This window comes from Onychostruthus taczanowskii, unplaced genomic scaffold, assembly GCF_017590055.1.
Source record: "Onychostruthus taczanowskii isolate IOZ18803 unplaced genomic scaffold, ASM1759005v1 scaffold18, whole genome shotgun sequence".
Classification (NCBI taxonomy): domain Eukaryota; kingdom Metazoa; phylum Chordata; class Aves; order Passeriformes; family Passeridae; genus Onychostruthus; species Onychostruthus taczanowskii.
In genome coordinates, this window is record NW_024499017.1 from 13843309 (window position 1) to 13865385 (window position 22077).

A 22077-nucleotide genomic window follows, 5' to 3' on the forward strand; every position below is an offset into this window, starting at 1 on the left:
ATAACAGAATGCAGGGAGGTAGCCTGGTAGGAAAGCAGAGTGAAACAGGCTGGATTTCAGTCTTCAAGTCTTTCAGTCTTAAAGCTTAGTTTGGATTTGCACAGAATTTAGCAGAAAAGATCCTGGAATATTAAACTGATGTCTTCCCTTAACCCCCTGACTGTCCAGCAATGGTACACGTGGGCTGAAGGAGCTTTCTAGCTGTGCCAATGCCTTCGCCGTGTAGTTAAGGTTCAGTGTCAGAAAGTGCCTTAAATCTCACAGTTAACTTTTATTTAAATTAGTCTATAAGTAAATACGAGGTTTCAAAGCATTCTCTTTAAAAGCACATAGATAACTGCTGTGGGGTTTGTGGATGTCAGTGTGTCTGTCCGTGTCAATGCCCTGGGTGGTCCAGCCTGCAACACCTATGTGACAACAAACGTGGGTATCAGTGTCAGGCAGGCTCTGACAGCACTGAGAGCCTTGTTCTATAAACACCTGAACATCAGCCCCTGCAAACACAAGTAGCTGTGTGCCGAGCCCAGCTGCTGACAATGTTTTAGTCATCCGGTCCCTGGGTTGTAACTTATACCTCTTTTCACAGTCCTGAAGTTGTGATGACAAATAACCTGTAAGTTGTGGTGCCTCTGCCTTGGGACTGCCAGGCCCTTGCATGAAACTAATTAAAATTTAAAAATAAAATTAACTCCTGTTAAAGGAAGATGGAAAACAGTGCAATGTTTGTTCAATATACAACTTGCTTTGCTCTGCAATATCAGCAGCAGCCTATAAATACAGGGCAGAAATTTCAAGCATTAGTCTCACTTGTTCTCATCATGTTACACATGAATTTATTTGCATCTCTGTGTGCTGTCCTGAGGTTTGCATTGAACAAAACAAACATGGTGATATGAGAAGCAAAGTACATTTATTAGATTTTTGTTACTTTTCCATGAAGTTTTTCTTACTGTGACCCAGTTTTTCCCTTACCCTTCACAATTTCTGAATGATTGGATCATTCTCCACTCTCCATTCTAATGACAAAACCTCTTTTCCAAGGCTCTGTCATTGCTTCCTTTGATTGCCACAGCCACTTCTTTTTGCTGCTACACACACAATTCAGTCCATAAAAATACACCTTAGGAGTTTTCTTCGTATTTGATTTGTCTTTTTTATCTCTTTAGATCCCTTGTTCTTCCTCCATCCCTCCTTCCTAACAAGTCAAGTTCGTTCACCACCTCTGGCCCTTCCTCTGCGTGGTTTAGGTTCATGTTCCCACAGTCTCTCCATCAGTTCCATCAGAGATGAACCTCTACATGTACTTCTCTTATTCTTTTGATCTCATTAAAACATCTCCGTTCTTTCTTTCACGTGTATCATCTATATTGTTGTCCACCAACTGAGCTGCAAAGCTTCTGCTTTCTCCTCTGTGCAGCGTGCACCGGCCCTACACGGCTCAGCTTTCCTTTCCCTCAGCTGCAGCCTCCCATGACAGTCCTTGAGCTGTGTCCATCCCTGCACCAGCAGGCCCAGTAAGGACCAGTGTGGTGGGCTTGCTTTGGTCACTGCTGGTGCTGGAAGGGCAGGAGGGGCTCCTTTGCTCAGTGAGAAAGGGCTGAAGGGCTGCATCCCACTGTGCCCAGGGACAGTTGGTGCTGTGGCACAGCTGCCTTTCCTCTTGCAGTCAGCAAGGAGACATCTCATCCCAGTTATTCCCCTGGGAGCCCTGCTCCTTCCTTGGTCAGTGCTCCAGCTCCACAGGACATGCTGACTGGCTTCCAGCTGCCTCTTCCTTCCTCAGAGCGTGGCTGGCTCTGTTACAGACTCCTCTCCAGGAGATCTTCTGTCAGCTGCCTCAGCCCTGCAAGCCGTTATCCCGTGACCCATTGTCTGCACCAGCAGACGGGAGACAGGGACATTCCTGCATCTGTCTTTTCCTGCTGCCCTGATTTATTACGCTGTAAAATAATAAAACGTTAAAAAGGTTGAACCTGAACTGGAGCTATGACTATGACACTATTAATCAAACTGCTGGAGGATTACTTTACATTCGGTGCCTTAAGCAGTGATCCAGTCCACTAAAAGTTGGCCTGAAACATTGTCCACAATCTCAGTATTGGGCCTGGGAAAAGCAGTTCTGGATGTCTCTGTCCTCCTGCGGTGCGTGGCTGTGCAGGGCAGGCAGGCAGGGCTGGCTCATCAGGTTCTCCTGCTCCGCTGGCCATCGCAGCGTCTCTTATCTCAGCCGTCGACGCCACGCTCACTTGATGTCTCAGTTCTGGAGCAGAGACATTCCAGCTGCTATCTGGGAAGGCTCTGGCCCCAAAAATATTTAGTTAGCAGCCATTCAGTTAAGTGGAATTGACTTTTTATCGGCTTTCTTCTGCGCGTCTGCCACCGGCGAAGGCTGTTTCCTCCTTCCCTCTCCCCGGCCTGTCAGCCCGCTCGGCGCTGTATCGGCAGCCGTTAGCGCGATCAATAGCGGCACTGCGGAGCAGCTCACGCGTGGCTGCCTGCGCGCATCGATCCGCCCTCCGACAGGTACTGCAGACCAACACCTGCTTTTACTTCGGGCTCCTTCATTCTGGGGGGGTTTCAAGGAGACCCCTTGCCCTTCTCTGGAGATTCGCCAAGAGCACACTTGCAGCAACTTCCCTCCTGCCTGGGACAATCCATGACCACTGTGCTCCCCATCCCATCCCATCCCATCCCATCCCTTCGGACATCCAGCCTGTAAAATCAATGCCATACAAGCACTCCCAAAGCACCTAGTCTGGGAATGACACCTTGGACTGCTCGAGTTAGGGGAACTCAGAGGTTTTGCAATTAGGAGCATGTGACACAGAGCATCTGCAGCTGTCCCACCACTGCTGCTCCTGGGGGGACCCTCTTCTGTCCCAGCTGGGGATCTGGGGGCTGTCCCCATGTGCCCCGTGCGGTCCAGCAGGATGCAGCATCCCTGGCCTGGGCTGGCACTGGGCATCAGCCCCCAGATTCCAGGGGGCTGCTTGGGCAGAGGTACCTGTGGGAGGAGGGAGGTTTATTGTGCCAGCTCATACAGCAAACGTCCTCCTCCAGCAGCACCCTCACACAGCAGAGGCTTTTGCTGAAGCATAGAGCACTGGGGTTTCAGGATGGCACCTTCAGGATATCTGTTCTGGTCACATGCCACAACAGAACAGGAGATGGTGGGCTATGAACACTGACTGGCCACCAGCAGTGTGCTGGCTGTCCTACTTCTCCTTACTTGCTGCTGTCCCCAAATCTACCAGCATTTAGGGAACTAGTCAGTGTTTTGAAGGAACCCCAGCAGCTGTCCCTGCACAGATGTGCTCCCCGCCAGGCTCCTGCCCTCATCGCTCACGGCGCTGCTCGGTGGGCTGGGAGAGGGCAGAGGGGCACGTGCAGCCCCAGCTCCAGTCTGGCAGGTGAATGCCCATGGCCCAGACATGTCCTGCCTGGAAAGCCTCTGAAGAATGAGAGAGGCCTTTCCTGGTTGGTTTGTACGTGTGCCATTACAGAAGGGCTGCGGGGCTGCCACGGCAGCTACAAACTTCCAGTGAAATGAGTGTTTATTATTATAGGTTTGATGCAGTTCCCAAAAGACCCTAATCAACAAGTAATAAGGCCTCGAGAGGGCAATTAGAAATCTGAACTTTAACTCTCTTATAACCACAGTGTAGGAAGTGACTTCTGCTCCAGTTTGGGGTTTGCCACCTGGCATGCGAACGAGGGGGAAATACCAAAAACCTGAAATACCAAAAACCTGAAATACAGAATAACTGCAGAAAAGTATTTGAACAATGAGGTACAAGGTCCATTTCCACAGCAAGTAAATGTGGGTGTGGCAAAAAGCCTAATGGTTTAGGGGGAATCATGCCCAAATTTGCAGCCTCTCTATCACATCTAGGTATTTTCAATGCTTCTTCTCAGCTTTAGACAAGCACCAAGGGTATTCAGTGCCTGTACATGTGCAGCATCTGCCCCCTTTAAAGAAAAAAAAATTACCTCAGTTTTCCCACTTGTGAAATAACAATATCTGCCTAAAGGCAACACCAACCCTCGAGATGCGGGTTTGCTCAGAACTTGTTTTGAATACTTTGGATAGGCCACTTCAGACAGGAACTGCACATTGAGTAATTCTTGCCATAGAAAGTCACGTGGCTACTGGAAAGCAAAAAATTGCATAAGAGCCCATCTGTGTAGCACGGCTGAGTCGGGGAGCGTTGGCCAAGAGGGCCTGTGCTCCACCAGCCCACCAGGGCCAGGGGCCCTCGGCTTCCCAAGGAGCTGTGCCAGCACCAGCACACATCCACAGCTGGGATAGCCCTGCTCCTTCAGCCTTAGGAAGGGTGTTCTCTAAAGGGTTACTTTGCTGATTTTCCTTCCTGAGGTGCCAGATGTTGGAGGACTGGGCTCTGGTTCCCTGGGTTCCCTCCGCCCAGCCAGCAGGCAGCAGCAGCAGGAGGGAGGCTCGGCAGGCACGGGCAGTGACTGCAGCTACCTGCAGACACAGGGCTCCTGCACCCAGCAGGTACAGCCAGGTGAGCCGGGGCCCTGCCCTCTGCCAGGGGTGGGAGCACCCAGCAGGTACAGCCAGGTGAGCTGGGGCCCTGCCCTCTGCCAGGGGTGGGAGCACCCAGCGTGCAGTGGGGACAAGATGTTGGAGGACTGGGCTCTGGTTCCCTGGGTTCCCTCCGCCCAGCCAGCAGGCAGCAGCAGCAGGAGGGAGGCTCGGCAGGCACGGGCAGTGACTGCAGCTACCTGCAGACAAGGGGTGGGAGCACCCAGCAGGTACAGCCAGGTGAGCCGGGGCCCTGCCCTCTGCCAGGGGTGGGAGCACCCAGCAGGTACAGCCAGGTGAGCTGGAGCCCTGCCCTCTGCCAGGGGTGGGAGCACCCAGCGTGCAGTGGGGACACACACTCCCCCACTCAGCCTTACCACGGGGAGTGCTGGCAATGCCATGGTCCTGTCCCAAGCCCAGGATGCTGTGTCTGGAAGGAGGAAGGGTTGCATCCCTGCCAGCTGCCTGTAAGGACAGCAGGGCAGGGCAGGCCCTGGAACCTGAAGATCCAGGTGAATTTTAGATGTCCCAGCCTTAAAGAAATGTCAGGTCTCAAAACCTTCATTTGGTGTGCAACTGGAGCCAGCAGAGGGAGTGAAATGCAGGGACACTGTAGTGTCCATGGAAAAAAGAGCTGGCAGGCTTTGATCCAGGTGCATCTGGTTCAATGACACATCTCAGAACCCAAAGGGAGGGTGTACCAGCTCAGCCCTGGGCCACGGGTGACACAGATATGGATTAACAGAGGCAAATGATCACTTGTAGGAGAGAGAGGTTGTCTCCTGCATCATTATCAATAGAAAAAATAGATGTTCTTGGGGGTAACATTGTATGTTTCCAGTATGAGAAGGTACCCAGAGGAACCTCAACCTCTCAAATAATTCCTGTTCCAAGGAGTCTGAGTGTTGTCCCCATGAACAGGTTTGAATGCTTTATCTTTTGGCAGTGTTCATATAGTCCTGAGAGTGACCATACAAAGTCCTGAGGAGAAGCCTAAAATCAGCAATGCTGACATTGCTTCTTGTTCTCTTATGCCTCCAAAATGTCCTGGTCTTGGCATTATCCTAGGCATGAAATGTGACAGACATTCACACATAGCTTCTTGGTGATTTCTTAGTTAACTTCTTTCTTCAAAAATAGCAATTTTGCAAATGGATTAGTTCTTCAGCATCCACTTAGGATTTTTTTTTAGACTCATCTTTAATGTGCCTTCAAAGACAGAGCTGGTTTGCCCTTTTGACTGAGCATTGGCCATTTTCCTTCACCATTTGATTGGAAGAGATAGGACATGATCTTTACTAAACTCTTTAGTAATGTGTGAGCTTCCTCCCAGCTGCTTCTGAAGGAGAATTTTGAAAAGTTTTTTAATCTGTGTGTTTATGCACCAGTTTCCAAAGAAACACTTCTTTTAGCAAAATGCTAAATTGTAACAAGTTGGTAGCTTTAATAATTGCATTGAATACTGTGGAATTAGCTTAAAATAAGTTTTTCCTCCTTGAAACGAGATTTTGTTTGTGCCTGGATCAAGCAACTCTGCACCAGTCTTGAACTTGTTAAAAGATGGAAATCAGAATAACCACTGCAATATTGAAATGGTAAAACGAAAACAGAATGGCAATTGGCCAGTGTTTATGAATCAGAGAATATGATCATGAAATCATAAGAATAACCACCAAAAGGTAAATAAATTACCCAGCCTACTACTTATTTTCATGTGCAGCTTGACACAAAAGCTGAAACCATGAATGATTTATACCTGTTTTAACAATAATACTCATTTTCCTGAAAGATGGTCAGCACTCAGGCTGCTGTGGGCACTGTGCCAGTCATTGAAAGGTTAATGTCTCAGCAGCAATACATTAAATTATGAATTATACCAGTCCCAAAATGGAAGGTTATTAGCTCGGTATGTTTAATTAGCCCGGCTCGAACTTTGCCATCTGCCAGCAGTGCCCATCACTAATGCACGGCCACGTGGGATAGCAGGGGTGGGAATCAGATGCCAGAAGCAGCAGACATTGCCCTCGGCCAGCCCGGCTCACCTGGAGCCCCGCCGGGGAGGGCGCGGCCGGGGCGGGCTCCGAGCCGGTTCGCAGATGGGCCGGAACCGGCGGCGCTGCCCCGGGAGCGCCGCAGCCGCGGTGCGGGCCGTGCGGGGCCGCGGGCCAGCGCCGGGGTGTGCGAGGCAGCGGCCTGCCGGGGCTCTGTTTGCACAGCATCTCCTGCCAATAACTGCACAAGGCTACAATATTTTCCTTTTCAATAAATATTTAAATTTTGCTTCTTTGCTTATTTATTTTTTCTTTAAGAACAAACAGTAAATTCTGTTGGTTTTTTATTAGTTAAGATTATGTGATGCTTTGGAAGCATAATGCGCTTAGTATTGCAATAACTCGATGACTTCCCGTGACTTTGCGGGTGCTCTTGGGGAGCCTGTGTGCTAAACTTGGGTTGGAACTGTGTCCTGGAAAACGTGGAGCAGGATCTGAACTTGTAAGAAGCCAAACAAAACCTTAATTTTAATTCTTATTTTTGTAGGTAGGATAACCTTGCCAAAGAGGAAAGGAATTTGGACAGACTTAACATCCAGCCTGTACAGCTTCCACAAGCTGGACGCTAAAATGAAGAGAGAGTTTATTCATTCCCATCTCAACACAGCCCACCAGAATTAAAGGACATTTTAACCTACAAGGGAGATTGGGTCAAACACTTCCCAACCTGCCTACACAGAGAAGGCTGTTCAATTCCTCTGGCTACCAAGTCTCCACATTTTTGTGTTGGATGTGAAGAGCAAAGGGAGTCTGGCGGGAATCAGGAGGCATCCAAGTCAGCGTAAGAGACAGCACCAGGTAGAGGCTTGATTCCTTTTTCCTAATATTCTTGCAGTATGCAGTATAGACATTATTTCTTCTCCTCCCCTTGAACTTTTGTTGATTTCCTCTTCTCCACATCCATGGAGACTCTGTAGTTGTACTTGTGCAGCAAGTGGTATGGTTGGAATATCGGAGCAGCATGTATTAGAGTGAAACCTACAGACAGAAATAGAAAGTAAATGGAAGATAAATTGATCAGAGGAAAGGCAGAGGATGGAGGGGATAAAGTAAAGGCAAGGAGAGAGACAAGTAATACCTTGCCTGTGTGCTATGGTAATTTATTATTTTTATATGGTGCCCGGGGTGTGCAGTATCTGTTTTACTGAACAAATAGAAGAGTTCTCAGCCCCAAACAGCCAACATATTAATTTATTGTGTGACAGCCTGACAAAATGAGCAGCCAGGCCAGTGTGACGAGGAATAATTTAGTGCTTGTGGAGCATGAGTAACTTTACTATTGGTACCCTCACTTGTGTATGGCATCTGATGGACGTCTCTTTTGTTTGTAAGGACTTACTGTACAAGAAAAATTTCCCTTTCAGGGGCATCTGACTAGGGGAGTGTCTTAGGGCATGGGACAGGGTTCTGTGGAGGAGCAAAGGGGCTGCCAGGTCAGTACCCTGGGAGGGGAGGGGTGAGGACCTGAGCCCCAGGCCGAGGGGAGCAGCACAAACCCCAGAGCGGGGTGTGCGGGGACATGCGCAGGGGAGCCAGATGTGGGGAGAAGTGAAGGAAGAGACTCCAGGGAAAGCTGGAGCGTTTGCTGTGGGCAGTCTCAAGCTGCAGTTTCTGAGGAGCCATCCAGCTGGGATAGCAAGGAGATGACCTGAACCAACACGCTCCAGTGGGAGAGGCTCCCGCGCAAACCTGCCGTGACCGCGGCACCGGGGGAGCAATAGCTGAGTTGTTTTCCAACACAGTTATTGCCACTTAAATTGCAGTTTTATTCCAAAAGCAAATTCCAAAGTTTTATGTCCATAAAGGTTTAGACATAAACAAGAAAGAAGTCAGGAAAGTGGTATGTACTGTGTAAACAGTCTCACTTTATAATTAATGCTGGAGATCAGGGAGCAGGAATGGCTGTGCATGTGTGGTCATTCAGATTTACTGTTGCTCTGATTAAAACCTAGTTGGGCAATAATTTTATGCCCAGGTAGGGGCAGGAGGAGAGCAGGATGCCCCCAAGCAACCCATAAATAGTGTGGTGAAGACAAAGCGTTTATTACTTAGCTTCACAAAGGCTCCCTAAGTGCTCTCCCAGGGTATATATACTCATACCCCAGATGCCAATTCTGCAAATTAGCATTATTTCTCAGAATCCTGTGTAAATAGAACTAATTTAAATACTTGATTTCATCAGACAGAATCACCCATGGAAATGTCAGTCTCTTTTTCCCCCTTTTGTGGGGTGAGCAGAGGTTTTCACTGCCTGGGTTTTCATTCCTCTTGGAATACTTTCCCTGATGGCAGAACATGGCAGGGTCTGGGATCCATTCAGGACTCAATCTGCAGGATTGTCTCAGTGCCTCATGCTGGTGTGAAAGCAACTCCGGGGCATAAACTTTACCATTTATCACTGAAATGTGCTATTTTGAATCTTCTATCTAGCAGTTTAAATTACTGTGCCAAAAGTGGTTTCATAGCTAAGACACACAGGGAATTAAAGGGATTTGAGATTCTGTCAAAGTACCATTGGGATATTCCTTTTTTGTAATTAGAGAAGCCACCAGTGAGTTCAGCTCAGGCTTTGCTGATGGGCTATTGTTTTGTCATTGGGCATCCTGCCACTAGTAACTTGTTCAAATTTTAGAAACTTTCACAATTATTTTAATGCATTTTTGTATGGGATTCCATGTAGAAACGGGTACCTTAGTTAACAGGGTAACAGTAAAACAGGGTGAGAAAGACACGATGAAACAATTGTCCTATATATAACATATTAAAAGGTGAATATTTCAGGATTTTCCAGGGCTAAAATCAAGTGTTTCATTTTAAAGATGCCTGCCTCTCCTGTTCAGGGCAATAAAGAGACAGACTTAATAATGAATTTTGCAGGGCATTGGACTTGGACACCCTTGCAGTAGACAAATTGCCACTGACCAGGAGGACAGTGCAAGGAAGAGCTGTGTTTGCTGGGAGGCAAAAAGCACTTTTCTAGCAGGTAGTTTCTTTTTTAATTATAATTGTTTGTACCTGCTGGTGTTTTGAATTTTAAGAGTTAATTCCAGAGAAATAGGGAAGGAAGAAAAGGGCAGGTGAGCCTGATCAGTGTGGCACCATGAAAGGACATGGTTTCATGGTGCTCTGGAAACAAACCAGGAGGAGTTACACCAACATCCCATCTCATGTGCTCTGCTCCATCAGAGTCACTTTTGTACCCACTGTACAAAATGGGAAATAGGGCCAAAAGTGGGGGGAGTGAGCTCTGAAGTGCATTTCTGGGCCCTTCCAGCATACCCTGTGTCCCATCTGAGCTGGTCCTTCACTGCAGACAGCGAGTCTGTGGCAGAGCTAGGAATAGAATCCAAGCCCTTGTTCCAACTCCCAGATCCTCAAGAGTATTTTTAGGAACTTAATACCATTAATTTTATAGTCTTTTTGGCCAAGGATCTTAGAAACAAGATCATGCTTCCTCCTGAAATAATTTTTTAAATCCTACTTGTATGCTCTTGGACAGCTTTTTTTCAGGGATCGTGTACAGTTTAGCGCTATTTAGGAACAAATGGGCTTAAAAATTACTTTTGGGAAGAGTTCTGCGTGGACTGTGCTTTTGTGCAGCCTTGAAGTGCGAGTAAGGATGGGGAGGAGGTGGTGCACAGGCTTTGTGTTCTGCAGGGCAAACAGTACCTGTCTGTGAGGGGCTTTGGCAGAGGGCAGTGGGGGCTCAGGCATCTCCTGTTGGCACGTTCAAGCTACTGAAAAGGTGGAGAAAAAGTTCTACATCTACAGATTTCTACACACAATCATATTTTTCATTGTGCTAACTCAGCAAACCCCTTTAAGCCTGCACCCTATCTATTATTAATTAATTGATTTCCTATATGCTCATTATTTAGTTTGCCGAGTTCCTCACAGGGTGCTCAGCTGCAGACAGTTCCTGTCACAAAACGCCAACACATGGAAAAGGCCAAGCCAGGCAAGGGGAGGTTGAGACTGGATTCAGGAGGTGCTGGACAAAGTGGTGGGATTCTCGGGTCTGTCCTGGGCAGGGCCTGTAATCGCACTCGATACTCCTTGTAGGTTCCTTCTAGTTCAGGGTATTCTGTGATTTAGCAATCAGGAAAAATTTCTTCTCTGAAAGTGCTGTGCAGCCCTTGCACAGGCTGCCCAGGTCAGTGGTGGAGTCATCCCATCTGGAGGGGATTTAAAGGCTGTGTGGTACGGCACCCGGGGACACGGGTTATTGGTGTCCTTGGCAGTGCTGGGGAACTTTTCCAGCCCAAATGACTGATCCTACCACAGGGTGGGAGAGCAGCTTCCCATGGTGCAGCCACTCACCAGGTGAGCAGATGAGCGGGGTGCGTTTCAGTGGCTGACCTGTCGCTGCTGCAGGAAGGGAAGATGGCAAGGGCTGCTTTAGGGACTGCTCATACGGACAACGACCGTGGGGACAGGGAGGAAGCCCGGCTGGGAGAGGTTCAAGCGGCCCAGGGCAGGCGTGGCAAGAAGGCCGGCTGGCTGTGGTGGTGGTGCGGCGGTGCTGCTCCAGCGTCGAGAGGCTCCTCTCCTTTGCTCCATGCTCTTCTCGCTCGGTCCAGCTCGGGTGGTAAACGTGCTTATTGCAGCGCTAATGTCCTGCAAGTGGGATCCCACCTCCAGGTATATTAGAGTAATGAGTTCACACCTAACTAATGGAGACTTAATAGAGTTACTAATAGGCTGCCTTTTCCCCCCACGGTTTATGACCCCGCGGCCGGGGCTGTCAGGGGAGGGAGAGGTGAGAGGCAGTGTCAGCCCCGGCTCGGCCCCCGGCCCGCGCCTGGCCCGGCAGCGTTTCCAGGGACATCGGCTCTCCACCTTTCTGCAAGGAAAAATAAACAGTTTGAGGCTCCTGTGTCTTTATTAAACATTTCCTTTAAGCTGCATACTTTGGCTCCCTGCCCAAATGCACCAAGAAAGCATCCACAGAGCAGCTCCGCCGCGGGCTGGAGCGAGCAGCCCCCGGAGGGGCGAGCACCTGCCCGCTGGCTGCGGCCCCCGGTGTGCCCGGGGCCCCGGGCCTGCCGGAGAGGCCGATGTGACGGCCCCGGGCAGAGGGTGCCGGCGGTGAGCAGCGGCAGCATGGTGGCCCCCGGCCAGCACGCGGCTGCGACGTGGCAGCCAGGTGGGTGGGCACACGTGTGCCCGGGGCCGCGGGGCCGCGGGCGGGGGCCGGGGGCTGCTCCGGGGCGGGCGGCGGGGCGGGCCGGGCCGGACGAGCCGCCGTAACCCCTTCGCGCCCGCGCCGCTGCCCCGGGCCCGCCGGCAGCCCGGGGCTCGCCCGTGTCACCGGGGGGCTCCCGGCGTGGGCAGCGCCCGGGGGGCCGGGGATGCGACCCGGCCGAGGGACCTCCCCAGTGCCCAGGCAGGGACGGCGGCCGAGCCGGGCGCTGGTGGCGGCGCGGCTCGTGCAGCATCCCCAGCAGCCGAGCCCCACAGCTCAGGTACAGGCAGCTGCGCAGCGGCTAAGGATATTCTTAGTTTGCTGTTGCCTCATTCACCAGAAATGCGCCTTCTCTGCGACGCCTTCGGAGCAGCCCAGCAGTTAAATTAGTAACTACGATAAAAGCTACCGGTGCTGTTTGGAGACAGGGTTTCTAAATCCCTGTCATCCCGGACAACGTGTGGATGGAGCCGTCCTGGAGCTTGAGCCTTCAGTCCCCTCCGCCAGCATCCATCTCGGGAGAAAGGATGCACAGCTCCATGCAGGGTCCTAGAGTGGGACTGGGTCTGGATCTTCCTCAGGCAGGACAGGGTATTTTTTTCAGCCATTGTCCAGTAAATACTGTGCATCATCTGTATGTCTGTCCTGTCCAGAGTGGCAGAGAGGAACTGCAAGATAGGGAGCTGAGGAAAGCGCCCAGAGAGCCGCTGCTGATGGCCAGGTGCCTGCTTCTCCCTGCTCAGCACTCTGCTTTCCCCCCGAAAACAAAGCTGCCGTCATACGAGTGCCCATAAAACACGAGGCATCCTGAGTGCAGAGATTAGTGGTAATTTTACAAGGACTCAAATAACGTCGGTCTGCAGGGTGCAGCACTGCCTTGAAAGGGAACAGCAGGCATTTCCCCTGGAAGCAAGTTTCCTCTTTAGAGCAGTTTACTGCCGAGGTGCAGTGTCACATTGTGGCACAAATACACTGTCAGCCTTTGGTTTGGAAGATGAACATTTGATACCTCTTTCTGCTGCCAAAATGCACTGCCCAGACCCAACTCCCAGCACGGTTATTTTTTGAAGCATTATGTAATTGGATTGCATGGTCAGTAGTGCTTCCTTAACAAGCCTTTCAGCAAACCCTCTGCCTGCTGCAGCCAATCCTCAACCCTTACATACACTCTTACTCACGCAGGCTCAGTCTGGAGTAAACTCACTGCTAAATACAGTTAGGAAACAGACGAAACCAGGCTGGGAATAGATCATCTGCTTCCCCGCGCTACGTGAGCCGTGGTGTGGCCAAGCCCTGGGTGCCGCTGGTGTGAAAACGGGGTCATGCTGACGTATCCCAGCTCAGGGGTCACTGCTGCCTCCTCTGCCGTGCCTCTCCCTAATGGGGTAAAAAAAAAAAAAATCTGCTTTTTGGAGCACAGAGAGGCAACTGGACCCAGTGTCCTTGTCTGCTCTCACCCTGCCATGACTGCCCTGAGCCCTGGGGACCAGCTTTGGGAATCCTCTGTGAAGGCGCTCAGGCCCAGGGCTACAGGACCTTTTTATCCCGGGTTCTGGTGTGAGCTGAAGGGCTGGCCTGGGAGCCTTTATCCCGGGTTCTGGTGTGAGCTGAAGGGCTGGCCTGGGAGCCGAGGCTGGGCGCAGCTCCCGGGCCTGTCCAGGCACGGTTCCCGCGGGGCCCTGGCCGTGTTTTCCAGGAGCGTCCCTCTCCTCCGGCCGCTGTCAGCCCACGGGTTATGGCTCTGCTGACTCACGGCTTCCTGTTTGTGATTGCTGACTGGTGGCAGCAATTGCAGAAGCAATAAGAGATATTAAAAAGCGTGAACTTCCACTGGGACCAGGAGATACAATTAGGGCTGTGCCAAGAAATACACTGCAGCGAGCTGCGGAGCCCTGCAGCCCCCCATTCCCTTGCTGCAGGAAGTAGGAAAATGAACATCACTGGCCTTTTATCATCTCTGAACCCAAATAAAAATTGCATTTGACTTCTGAAGCTCACTCTGGCTCTTTTCCATGCTCCTCCTCAAAGCCTTTGATCCAGCCTTCTGTCTGGGTCTCCTCTACCTGCTGCTGCTGCTGAGATGTAGGGATCCGTGTTCTGTGCTTTCACCTGACTGATTCTCTACGAAAAGCCTGCATGAGGCTGTGTAAAGAGGCTGCTTTAGAAGGCATGCACAATGTAATATTATTTCCATTCTTTTTTTGGGAAATATCTCTGGAGAGAAGCATGAAAGTATATGGAGAAGGTGTTCTTTGATCAGTAAGGTCTAAATGTAGCATCCAAACTGCATGTCTGTTTCTTCATATTATGCTGAAATTCATCTTAAAGTGCTACTCCTGGGTGGGCATTTTCCTGTTTCTTCTTCCTTGGCTTGAGCATTTGGAAGCATTGCCATCAGTTTCATCCCCATCCCTGGTAGGGATTGCCCCCAAAATGATTTTGCCACCCTATTGTTACTGTATATCAGTCCTTCAATGTGTTTTAATTCCAATTTTAGCCTGATTGTCAGAGTGTACATTCTGGTTATTCAGCTGAGGACAGGAGGTGGAGGATGGTGTTCTGTGAACTGTGTGTCACTGGAGGACAGAACATATGCTGAGGCTGGTCTTTGATGGATTGAAGCTACAGTAGTTTGCAGCTAAGAAAAAAACACTTCACTTTTGTACAGGCATTAAACTGACTTCTAAATTTTTTTTTAACTCTGTGACAGACATAGGGCTGAGAACTGGTACAGAGAACAGACATTAGGGGAGGAAAAAAATCCACCCCAAAACCTCAGTTATTTCAAAACATACCAAAAGTGGATTGACAGTGGATGAAGAGGAGGAGGAGGCAATAGTGAACACACAACACAGTTCAAGCTGGCAAGGAGCCCCTTCTTGAAGAATGTAAGTTTAACCTTTAGCATTCAAGTGTCTGGGCTTAAGTGTCATTATGAGCAATACTTTCCTCCAGCACAGCCTCTCCTGCTTGGAGGAGGGTTCTGTGCAACCTCATCCATTTTCCCCTTTCCTGTGCATAAAAAAATGTTTCTGGTTGCATACGCTGTGCCAGGGCCCTTCGGGTGGCAGAGCCTCTGGGCACAGTGCAGGTGGCCCTGGATAGGTCCAGGCAAGGGCCTGCCTGGCCAGGGGGGCTGTGGAGACTCTGCCACGGCTCTGGACTGATGGAGTGAGTGCTTTGGGGTTTGCTGGTTGCATTTAGGTTAAAGGTTTTGTGCCTTGAACTCACAAGTGGAGCTGGCTGGGGCAGGAGCCCCCCCAGGGCACTGCCTGCAGCCAGCCTGTGCCCAGGCCTTGGGCTGCCCAGCCCGGGCACAGCACACCAGGCACCTCGGTTTGTTGTGGCCGCAGGAGGAAAAGGGATCTGCTGGCAAATTGCTTTTGGGAGAACCAAACTCCAATGAGGAGCGGGAAGGGATGGACCTGGTGTTGCTGCTGTCGTCATCACCCCCTCCAGTGCCAGCCTCGTATTTTGATGGAGACACAGAGAAAAAAATTAGAGAGACAGCAGCAGATGAACATCAGACCTGGCTGTGGACGGGCTGCATATGTCCCCTCCCCATCCCCCCCCCCAAATCATCTCCAGCTGTAAAACACTTCAGGGCTGACAGAAACCACACGCAGCCCAGCCATAACCCAATCTGCAAAGCTGCATTCCAATAAAAGCGCGGCGTAGACCTAAAAGAAACACTGTCCAGGATTCCCGGGGCAGGATGGGTGCTGGGCTGGGAGGGGTCCCCTGAGGCTGGGGGACGCGGGGGCACAGCGAGGCCCCCGGCCCCCGCCGCTGCCGCCTCGGCACGGCCCTCCCGGGGCACAAATGAAAGCATTGTTGGCCGGGGTGGCTGGGGATGGCTGCGGGGGACGTGGCGCTGCAATCACAGCCCGGGCCCCCAATTTCAATATGCGCCGCTCACGTCGCCGCAAATGTCAGATGTGCTTATGTTAAATACAGGTAACAGCGTGGCGTGCGGCTGGGAGCGTGATTCCTGCAGATATCTCGTCTGATGAATTTTGCATCTCGTGTTTGTGATTTTTCTGTGCGAAGAAGTACAGGTTTTAGAGGAATAAGAGCAGATATTTACAAAGAGATAACGATGAACTGTTTGATTAAGTGCAGCAAAGATGCTATGTCAGATCCGATTTCTCACTGCTTACAACGCAGGGGTGGAGGACGTGGTTACTATATAGTAAGTGCAGCTGGTGCTGGTGCTTAACTTGGTGAATAATTCAATGCAGACTTTCCTGCAAATCTCCAGCTTAATTCTCAAATAAGTCGGAGGGGAAGGAGGCTGGTGGACTATTTTCCAAGGAGCATTGGGTACCTGGCTGGCACAGAGAGGAGAGGGTTGCATTGCTGTCATCGCTCCTGGCCCCAGCGGGGGGATGAGCACAGGAGCTGCCAGGGTCCCTGTGCAGCCACTGCACCTGACAGACCCAGACCAGCCCCCAGACAAGCCCAGGTGTCTTGGTCTCCCTGCTGACACACTCTGAATTCAGTGGAAACCACCCTGTAGTCCAGAATTCCTCTCAATGCTGAAAACGTTGTTTTTTTTTTTTCCCCTAATTCTGGGGGAACTGTAATTTTGTTTTGTAACTTATTTTCCTCTTTTATCCCTTTAAGATGGTTCCCAAACATTTATTGTGGGATTTTTCATTTAAAATAGTTTTCTAGGGAAATTACTCTGACAGTGATTTAATTGTTTAATTAAAATCTGACATTGATGACAACATAAATACAATAGGCACGAGGTGATACAGGCATTAAATAAGTGCAATTGTGGAATACATCCATAGAGTACTCTGAGCACATGGAGCCGCTCACAAAGAAATGATGTTCAATATTTATCAGGTTAGTGACTCCTAATTAAATGCCAAGACTTTTTTCTTCATTTCTCTCAAAAAGCCAAGAAACATATAGATGTATTCCAAGTGTTTATTTCCATGGCAAACACATCCACTCATGTTACGGCCTGCAAAACAAGCAAACGCGTGTTACAAACCTGCTGTCTGACTGAGGGGTGTTTACTCAGCCTGACTGCAGCAGCCTTGCCAGGTTTGGGGACAGCTGGAATAGCCCACAGAGGTCCTGTCACTCCCACTGCCTAGAGCACGATGTCTTTTAATGATCAGGTAAAACCCCAGAAATAGATTGGAGACAAAAGAATAAATGTTCCTTTGAACATCCCCCTCAGCCCGAACCTCCCCAAATCCTACAGCGTTTCTTCTAGAGCAACAGTCTCTCCCCTTCAGCACCCCACGTCTCAGGAATAAGGGCAGCAGCCCCCCCAGTAACCGAGGCAAACATGACTCCAGAAGAAATCCCTGCTATCTGGCTGAAATTGCTCAGCAGCGTGGCTCTCCAGCCGTGCTGCGTTTTTGCATCCCAACAATGACGGTGCTGCTGCTGGAATATCCCTTTCCATGCTTCTAGCTGGGCGTCTCTAAATGGTATCAACTCCCTTCTGCGGCTCAGCGAGCCCTGTGCAATCCATCGCTGCCGACTGCCTGCCCTTTCCCCCTTCCAAACCCAGAACAAACACATCCACTCCAGCTCAATTCCCCTCAACCTTCCCCCCTTCTCCTGCTCAACTCCTCACAAACAAAACTTTCCAAAGGAAAAGCTAGCTTACCTGGCCAGTGCTTTGGGCATAGAGTCATACAAACTGATCAAGGCAGACATCCTAACTCCAGCGCAGGGATTTGATTGCAAATTTCCATTGCAAAGGAGCAGAGGGAACTGGAAATCTGACAAATGCCTTCAAATTGACCTGTGTTTCTACAATGCACGCAGTGTTTAAAATGAATGGCAGACTTTATCATTTGGAGCTCCTTCAAGGACTCTGGCCTTCCATGCTTTGTTCTGATTCTTCAGACACATTTCCAAGAAGCACGCAGCTATGGAAGTGGATGATATTATGGAGCCTTTTCCTAAGCTCGATCTCCCCTCTCCCAACAATAATTTTTAAAGGCTGCATCTTAAAAGATAGCCTGGACCATTTTTTCAGCTCTCCCCATACACCAGCCCCGTGTGCCCTGTCAGCCTTGGCCCAGTCCCCCCGTGCTGGGTGGCGAGCAACGGGATACGCCCGTGGATCCCTAAAAATTCAGCCGAGTCCAGTGCTTTCACCACTGCCCTATGCAAATCTGGCCCACCCCTGCCTCCTGAGCCCCTGGCAGCCAGGTCATGTCTCCAGGGGAAGACCTGATCTTGCTGCAGAACCCAGGGAACCAGAGCTGCTCACCCCCATTTCACACGTTAAAGATAATAACTATTCTTGCTGAGAGTCCTGTCCAAATGCCATATTCACTGCTTTGGAAAAACATTTTGCTTCAAAGTTGTTCCTCTCAATTTGTATACATTTCTGCAAATAATAACTTCCCTTGAAAGCGCCGCTATTCGTTCAGTCTGTTCAAAATAACATAGAAATGAAATGATACAAATCTTTGCGCAAATACATCAGATATGCCACGAGACAAAAAAATGGGTTAATCTAATAATTCAGCTGTGTCTTTAGCAAGTTTCCTATGGGAAAAATCAGTCTTATTTTCCCTGTAGATCTGATACTAAGAGCTTCTTTCTGCTAAGCACATTAAAAGCTATTTGAACCCAAAATCCCATCTATGCGTATGCAGAGATACACATATAGAAACAAGAGGCACCCACACAATTGCAGATGAGGCGGTATCAAAATTTCTAATTAAAGTAAGGGAAGCCCCTTTTTATATTTTAGCAACCAGATTGTCTTTTTCCCTAGAACAAAGAAATCTTACGGGAAGTAAATTTTTTAGAGGACGCACACGTGCACATACATGTAATCATACCTAACGATTTCTGTACGAATTATCCCTTAATTCCTTGGCTGTGTTTCGGTGTTTGCGTAGTGGTTTATCCGCTGGTCCTGCAGCCGTCACTTGTTCCTTCCCTTCTTTTCACACACATCACCTCTTTTTGCAACCTGGAAAACTGGGAACTCTTTCTTTCCCCAGCTTCCAGACGTCTGTGTCCAGGACGAGGGGCAAACCTCTGCCCTCTGCTCATCTGCTGTTTCCCTTCCCAGCCTGAGCTCCTGCCTTGCCAGGCGGGGAGGGAAAGATGTCCTAGGACTTGACCCCAGGGCAGAGCCTGCTCGGGCTGGAGCAGCTCCCAGGAGGGTGGGGGGCCGCAGGGCGCACGCCCCTCTCCCCGCTTAACCCCTCCGCTCCTCTGACCCGCGCCTGCTGCCCTGCTCCCTCCCGGGGCACCCGGGCTCGTCCGGCAGCGCGACGAGAAGAAAGACGGAGCACCGAGGGGCTGGCGCAGGAGGGCTGCGCGCAGCGCGGCCGGAGGAGCAGCGGGATCTCGAGCGGGGGATGTTTGGTTTGTGTTAACTACCCAGACAGATGCACTTCGGCATGTTTGCCTTTATGGGATCCATATGTTGTCATGGGAAATTAGAGGACAGCGGCACACAGCTCGAATTCACGATGCAAGCGCAGAGACGGGTACCATGGCTCCAGCCCGCGCTCGCGCTCGTCCCTGTGGAGGTGCCTATTTCTGGAGCATCCACAGGCACTCGTTTGCTCCCCAACTTCCCCACACATTTCCTTTTGCTTTACTCTGCAAAAAGTGTGGCCACGGGCAGCACCCGCAGCCTGGGCCACCAGATCCCCAGCCTCAGGGGAAAAGAGGCACTTTTCTAAGTTATCCCAAGTGCTAAAGACAAGGGTTACTTTATTCTCACCTCAACTTCTTCCTCAACCCACGTTTGGTTCACGTTCAGCAAGAACAGCTAAAAATTATATGCACCTTCCCAGGCAGCGTACCAAGCAGCCCCAAAAAATTCTGATTCCCACAGGGCTCCATGGTTAGGGGCTTGGCTGGTTTTTGATTTTGTTTTTTTGGCTTGGAGTTGTTTTTTTTTTTTTTTTTTAGGGTTCGGGGTGGCAGGGGGGTTGGTTTTGTTTTGGTGGGTTTTTTTGGGGGGAGAGTGGTTTTTTTGTTTAGTTTTTTGGGTTTTTTTTTGAAAGGTGAGTACATTAACAATTATTCTTCCATAAAAACAGACATGTATCAAGCAGGGAGTGACAGATTTTTAAGGGCAGCTTTTAAACGCAAACTGGTCCCCCTCTGGGGTCAATCTGACCACCAGGACTCACACCCAGCACGCCTGGGTCACTGGGCACACCAGGGCTGCAGGTACAACATCCACAGAACCGTGGCACCTACCGAACCCTGAGTCTTAAATCCTGCGACTTTCTCCCAAACGCCAGACACTTCCAGCAAAGCATCAACAGTACAGTCAAATTCCTGATCACCCGTCCTCTTCCTTCACCCCCATCCCACTTAAAGGGACTTGTCAAAATTCCAAATGGCAACCCCCACGTTAAGAAATAGGGAAAGCTCAAGACATTTCATTATAATAGGTACTAACAAACATGCAGTTTATTACCTTGCAGTATAAAATACATCTACATTAAGGTTCTCCCAAATGGAAAAACTGACCGCAACTGCATTCCTCGTTCAGAGCTATGAAACAAACCGTGAAGATAATTATTCGAGTTATTATGAAAATTTTTAAAAAAGGAAAAAAAAAGGTTTAAAAAAGACAAAAAAACCCCGCAAAAAAATAAAAGAAAAAAAAAAAAGGAGCTTTAGATTTTCAAGACATTATTTAATTTAGATGCATTTCTGCTAATAACAAAAATAGCCTCTTAGAGAAACATGAAAAAAAACATATTCCTGAAGCCTGGATAGAGGTCCTTTACTGGTTCACCTCCTCCTAAAATTCAAATCCCACGTTCCCAGCGATCATCTACATTTCTTGCTAGGGCTGGAATGGGGAGGGACAAGCTCCTGAAAATAAAAATTTTAAATAATAATCGGACATGGACCCGAGCAGAAAGTGAAAAACATTACCGTTAGGCTAGAGAAATATTTATTTAATCAAAGCAGAGGTTCTGGAGGGACTGGAGGAATGTTGCATCCTCTCCTAAAAAAAAAAAAAAAAAAAAAAAAAAAAAAAAAAAAAAAAAAAAAGAAAAAGAAAAAAGGGGGAAAAAAAGAGGAGGGGGGTGGGGGGAAGAAAAGAGAAAGCAAGAAAGAAAAAAGGCAGAGGCACAGCCGCCTCCTGGAGTTCCCCATTGTCCGGGGCCATAGAGAGCCCCAGAATGGCATTAAACTCACAAAAGGCACATTGTGCGGGGGACAAAAAAAGCCCCTTCTTCTACAATAACTTTTAGCTTCTTATTTTTAGAAAATGACAAAGCTGTTGCCAGCGATGGCTGGTGAAACCTGTAGCCCGGCTCCCAGCGCGGCTGGCCGCGGCCGCATTGATCCGCCGGCCCGCTCCGAGCGGCGGCCGCCAAGTTTGAACGGGGCCGGGCCGCGCCGCGGGGATGCTGCGGGGATGCTGCGGGCGGCGGCGGCGGGGCCGGCGCGCAAAGTTGCGATCGCTGCCGGACGCAACTTTCCCGGCGGCTCCCGGGGAAACTTCGGCGGCGGCGGGGGTCGGCCCGCCCCGGCTCTGCCCTGCGCGGGGGCCGGCCGCTTGCCCCAAGTTTCGGTGCGGCGCCGCCGCCGCCGCCGCGCTCCCCCCGCCCGCTCCTGCGCGCTCGCTCCCTCCCCCGCCGCCTGGGCTGAATCTTATTGATCCAGAAGGTGGCTAATTAGCCCTTCCCGTCGTGCCTGGGTAATGAGGCACATGCGCACTGCACTAATCAGCCATTTTTTGCAGGAAACTAATTAGCAGAATAAAGATCCAAAGAGTTTTTTTTCTTCCCAATCATCAGATCTGAGTCCGGGCGCTTCCTGCTCCGGCGACCGCCAGCCCCGCCGCCCGCTCCGCGCCCGCCGCCCGCTGCTGCTGCTGCCGCCGCCCGCGGCCCCCTCTCTCCGGGGGGCTGCAAACTCCCCGACAACGATGCTGCTGCTGGGCAGCGGCGGCGGCGGCGGCGGCTCCCGCTCGGCTCCGGCTGCTGCCCCCGGCTCCCGCTGCTGCTGCCCCGGGCCCCTCCGCGGAGCCCCGCGCTCCTGCCGCCGCAGCCGCCGCAGCCTGCATGGGATCTGTAGCCCCCGCGCCGCCGCCCGGGATTAAAAGCGCCGCCGCCGCCGGAGCAGCGACCGCGTAAGTGGCAACTTTTCTGCCCTGTCCCCCGCTCGGGCTCCTCCTGCTCGGGGCGCCCGGGCTGCTTTGCATGGGGCTGGTCCGGCCCCCCCTCCCGTCCGCTCCCACCCACCGCCCCGGATCCCCCAGCAAACTTTGTGCCGCTCGCCGTCCCGGAGCCCCGCCGCCGCCGCCGGGGACGCGCAGG

The 22077-nt window shown here is 50.6% G+C and overlaps 1 protein-coding gene and 1 long non-coding RNA gene across 4 annotated transcripts in view; one reads left to right on the forward strand and one right to left on the reverse strand.

Annotated features, from left to right (window-relative positions):
• The window catches only part of ZFHX3 (zinc finger homeobox 3), a 382144-nt gene that overhangs the window by 239494 nt on the left and 120573 nt on the right, over window positions 1-22077 (forward strand). The window contains exons 4-5 of one of the 3 annotated variants that reach the window (XM_041400380.1): window positions 7085-7395; window positions 21556-21890. The gene's annotated coding sequence lies outside the window, so the exon portion shown is untranslated. Of the gene's footprint in view, window positions 1-7084; window positions 7396-11620; window positions 11744-21341; window positions 21456-21555; window positions 21891-22077 lie in introns of those variants that run through there. The other 2 variants (XM_041400385.1, XM_041400384.1) reach the window with 2 other exon arrangements.
• On the reverse strand, window positions 16506-19646 carry LOC121333753. Its single transcript, XR_005952357.1, has 3 exons — window positions 18610-19646; window positions 17418-17682; window positions 16506-16757 (listed from the first exon to the last, which is right to left on the reverse strand). It is a non-coding gene; the product is annotated as an uncharacterized LOC121333753 (long non-coding RNA).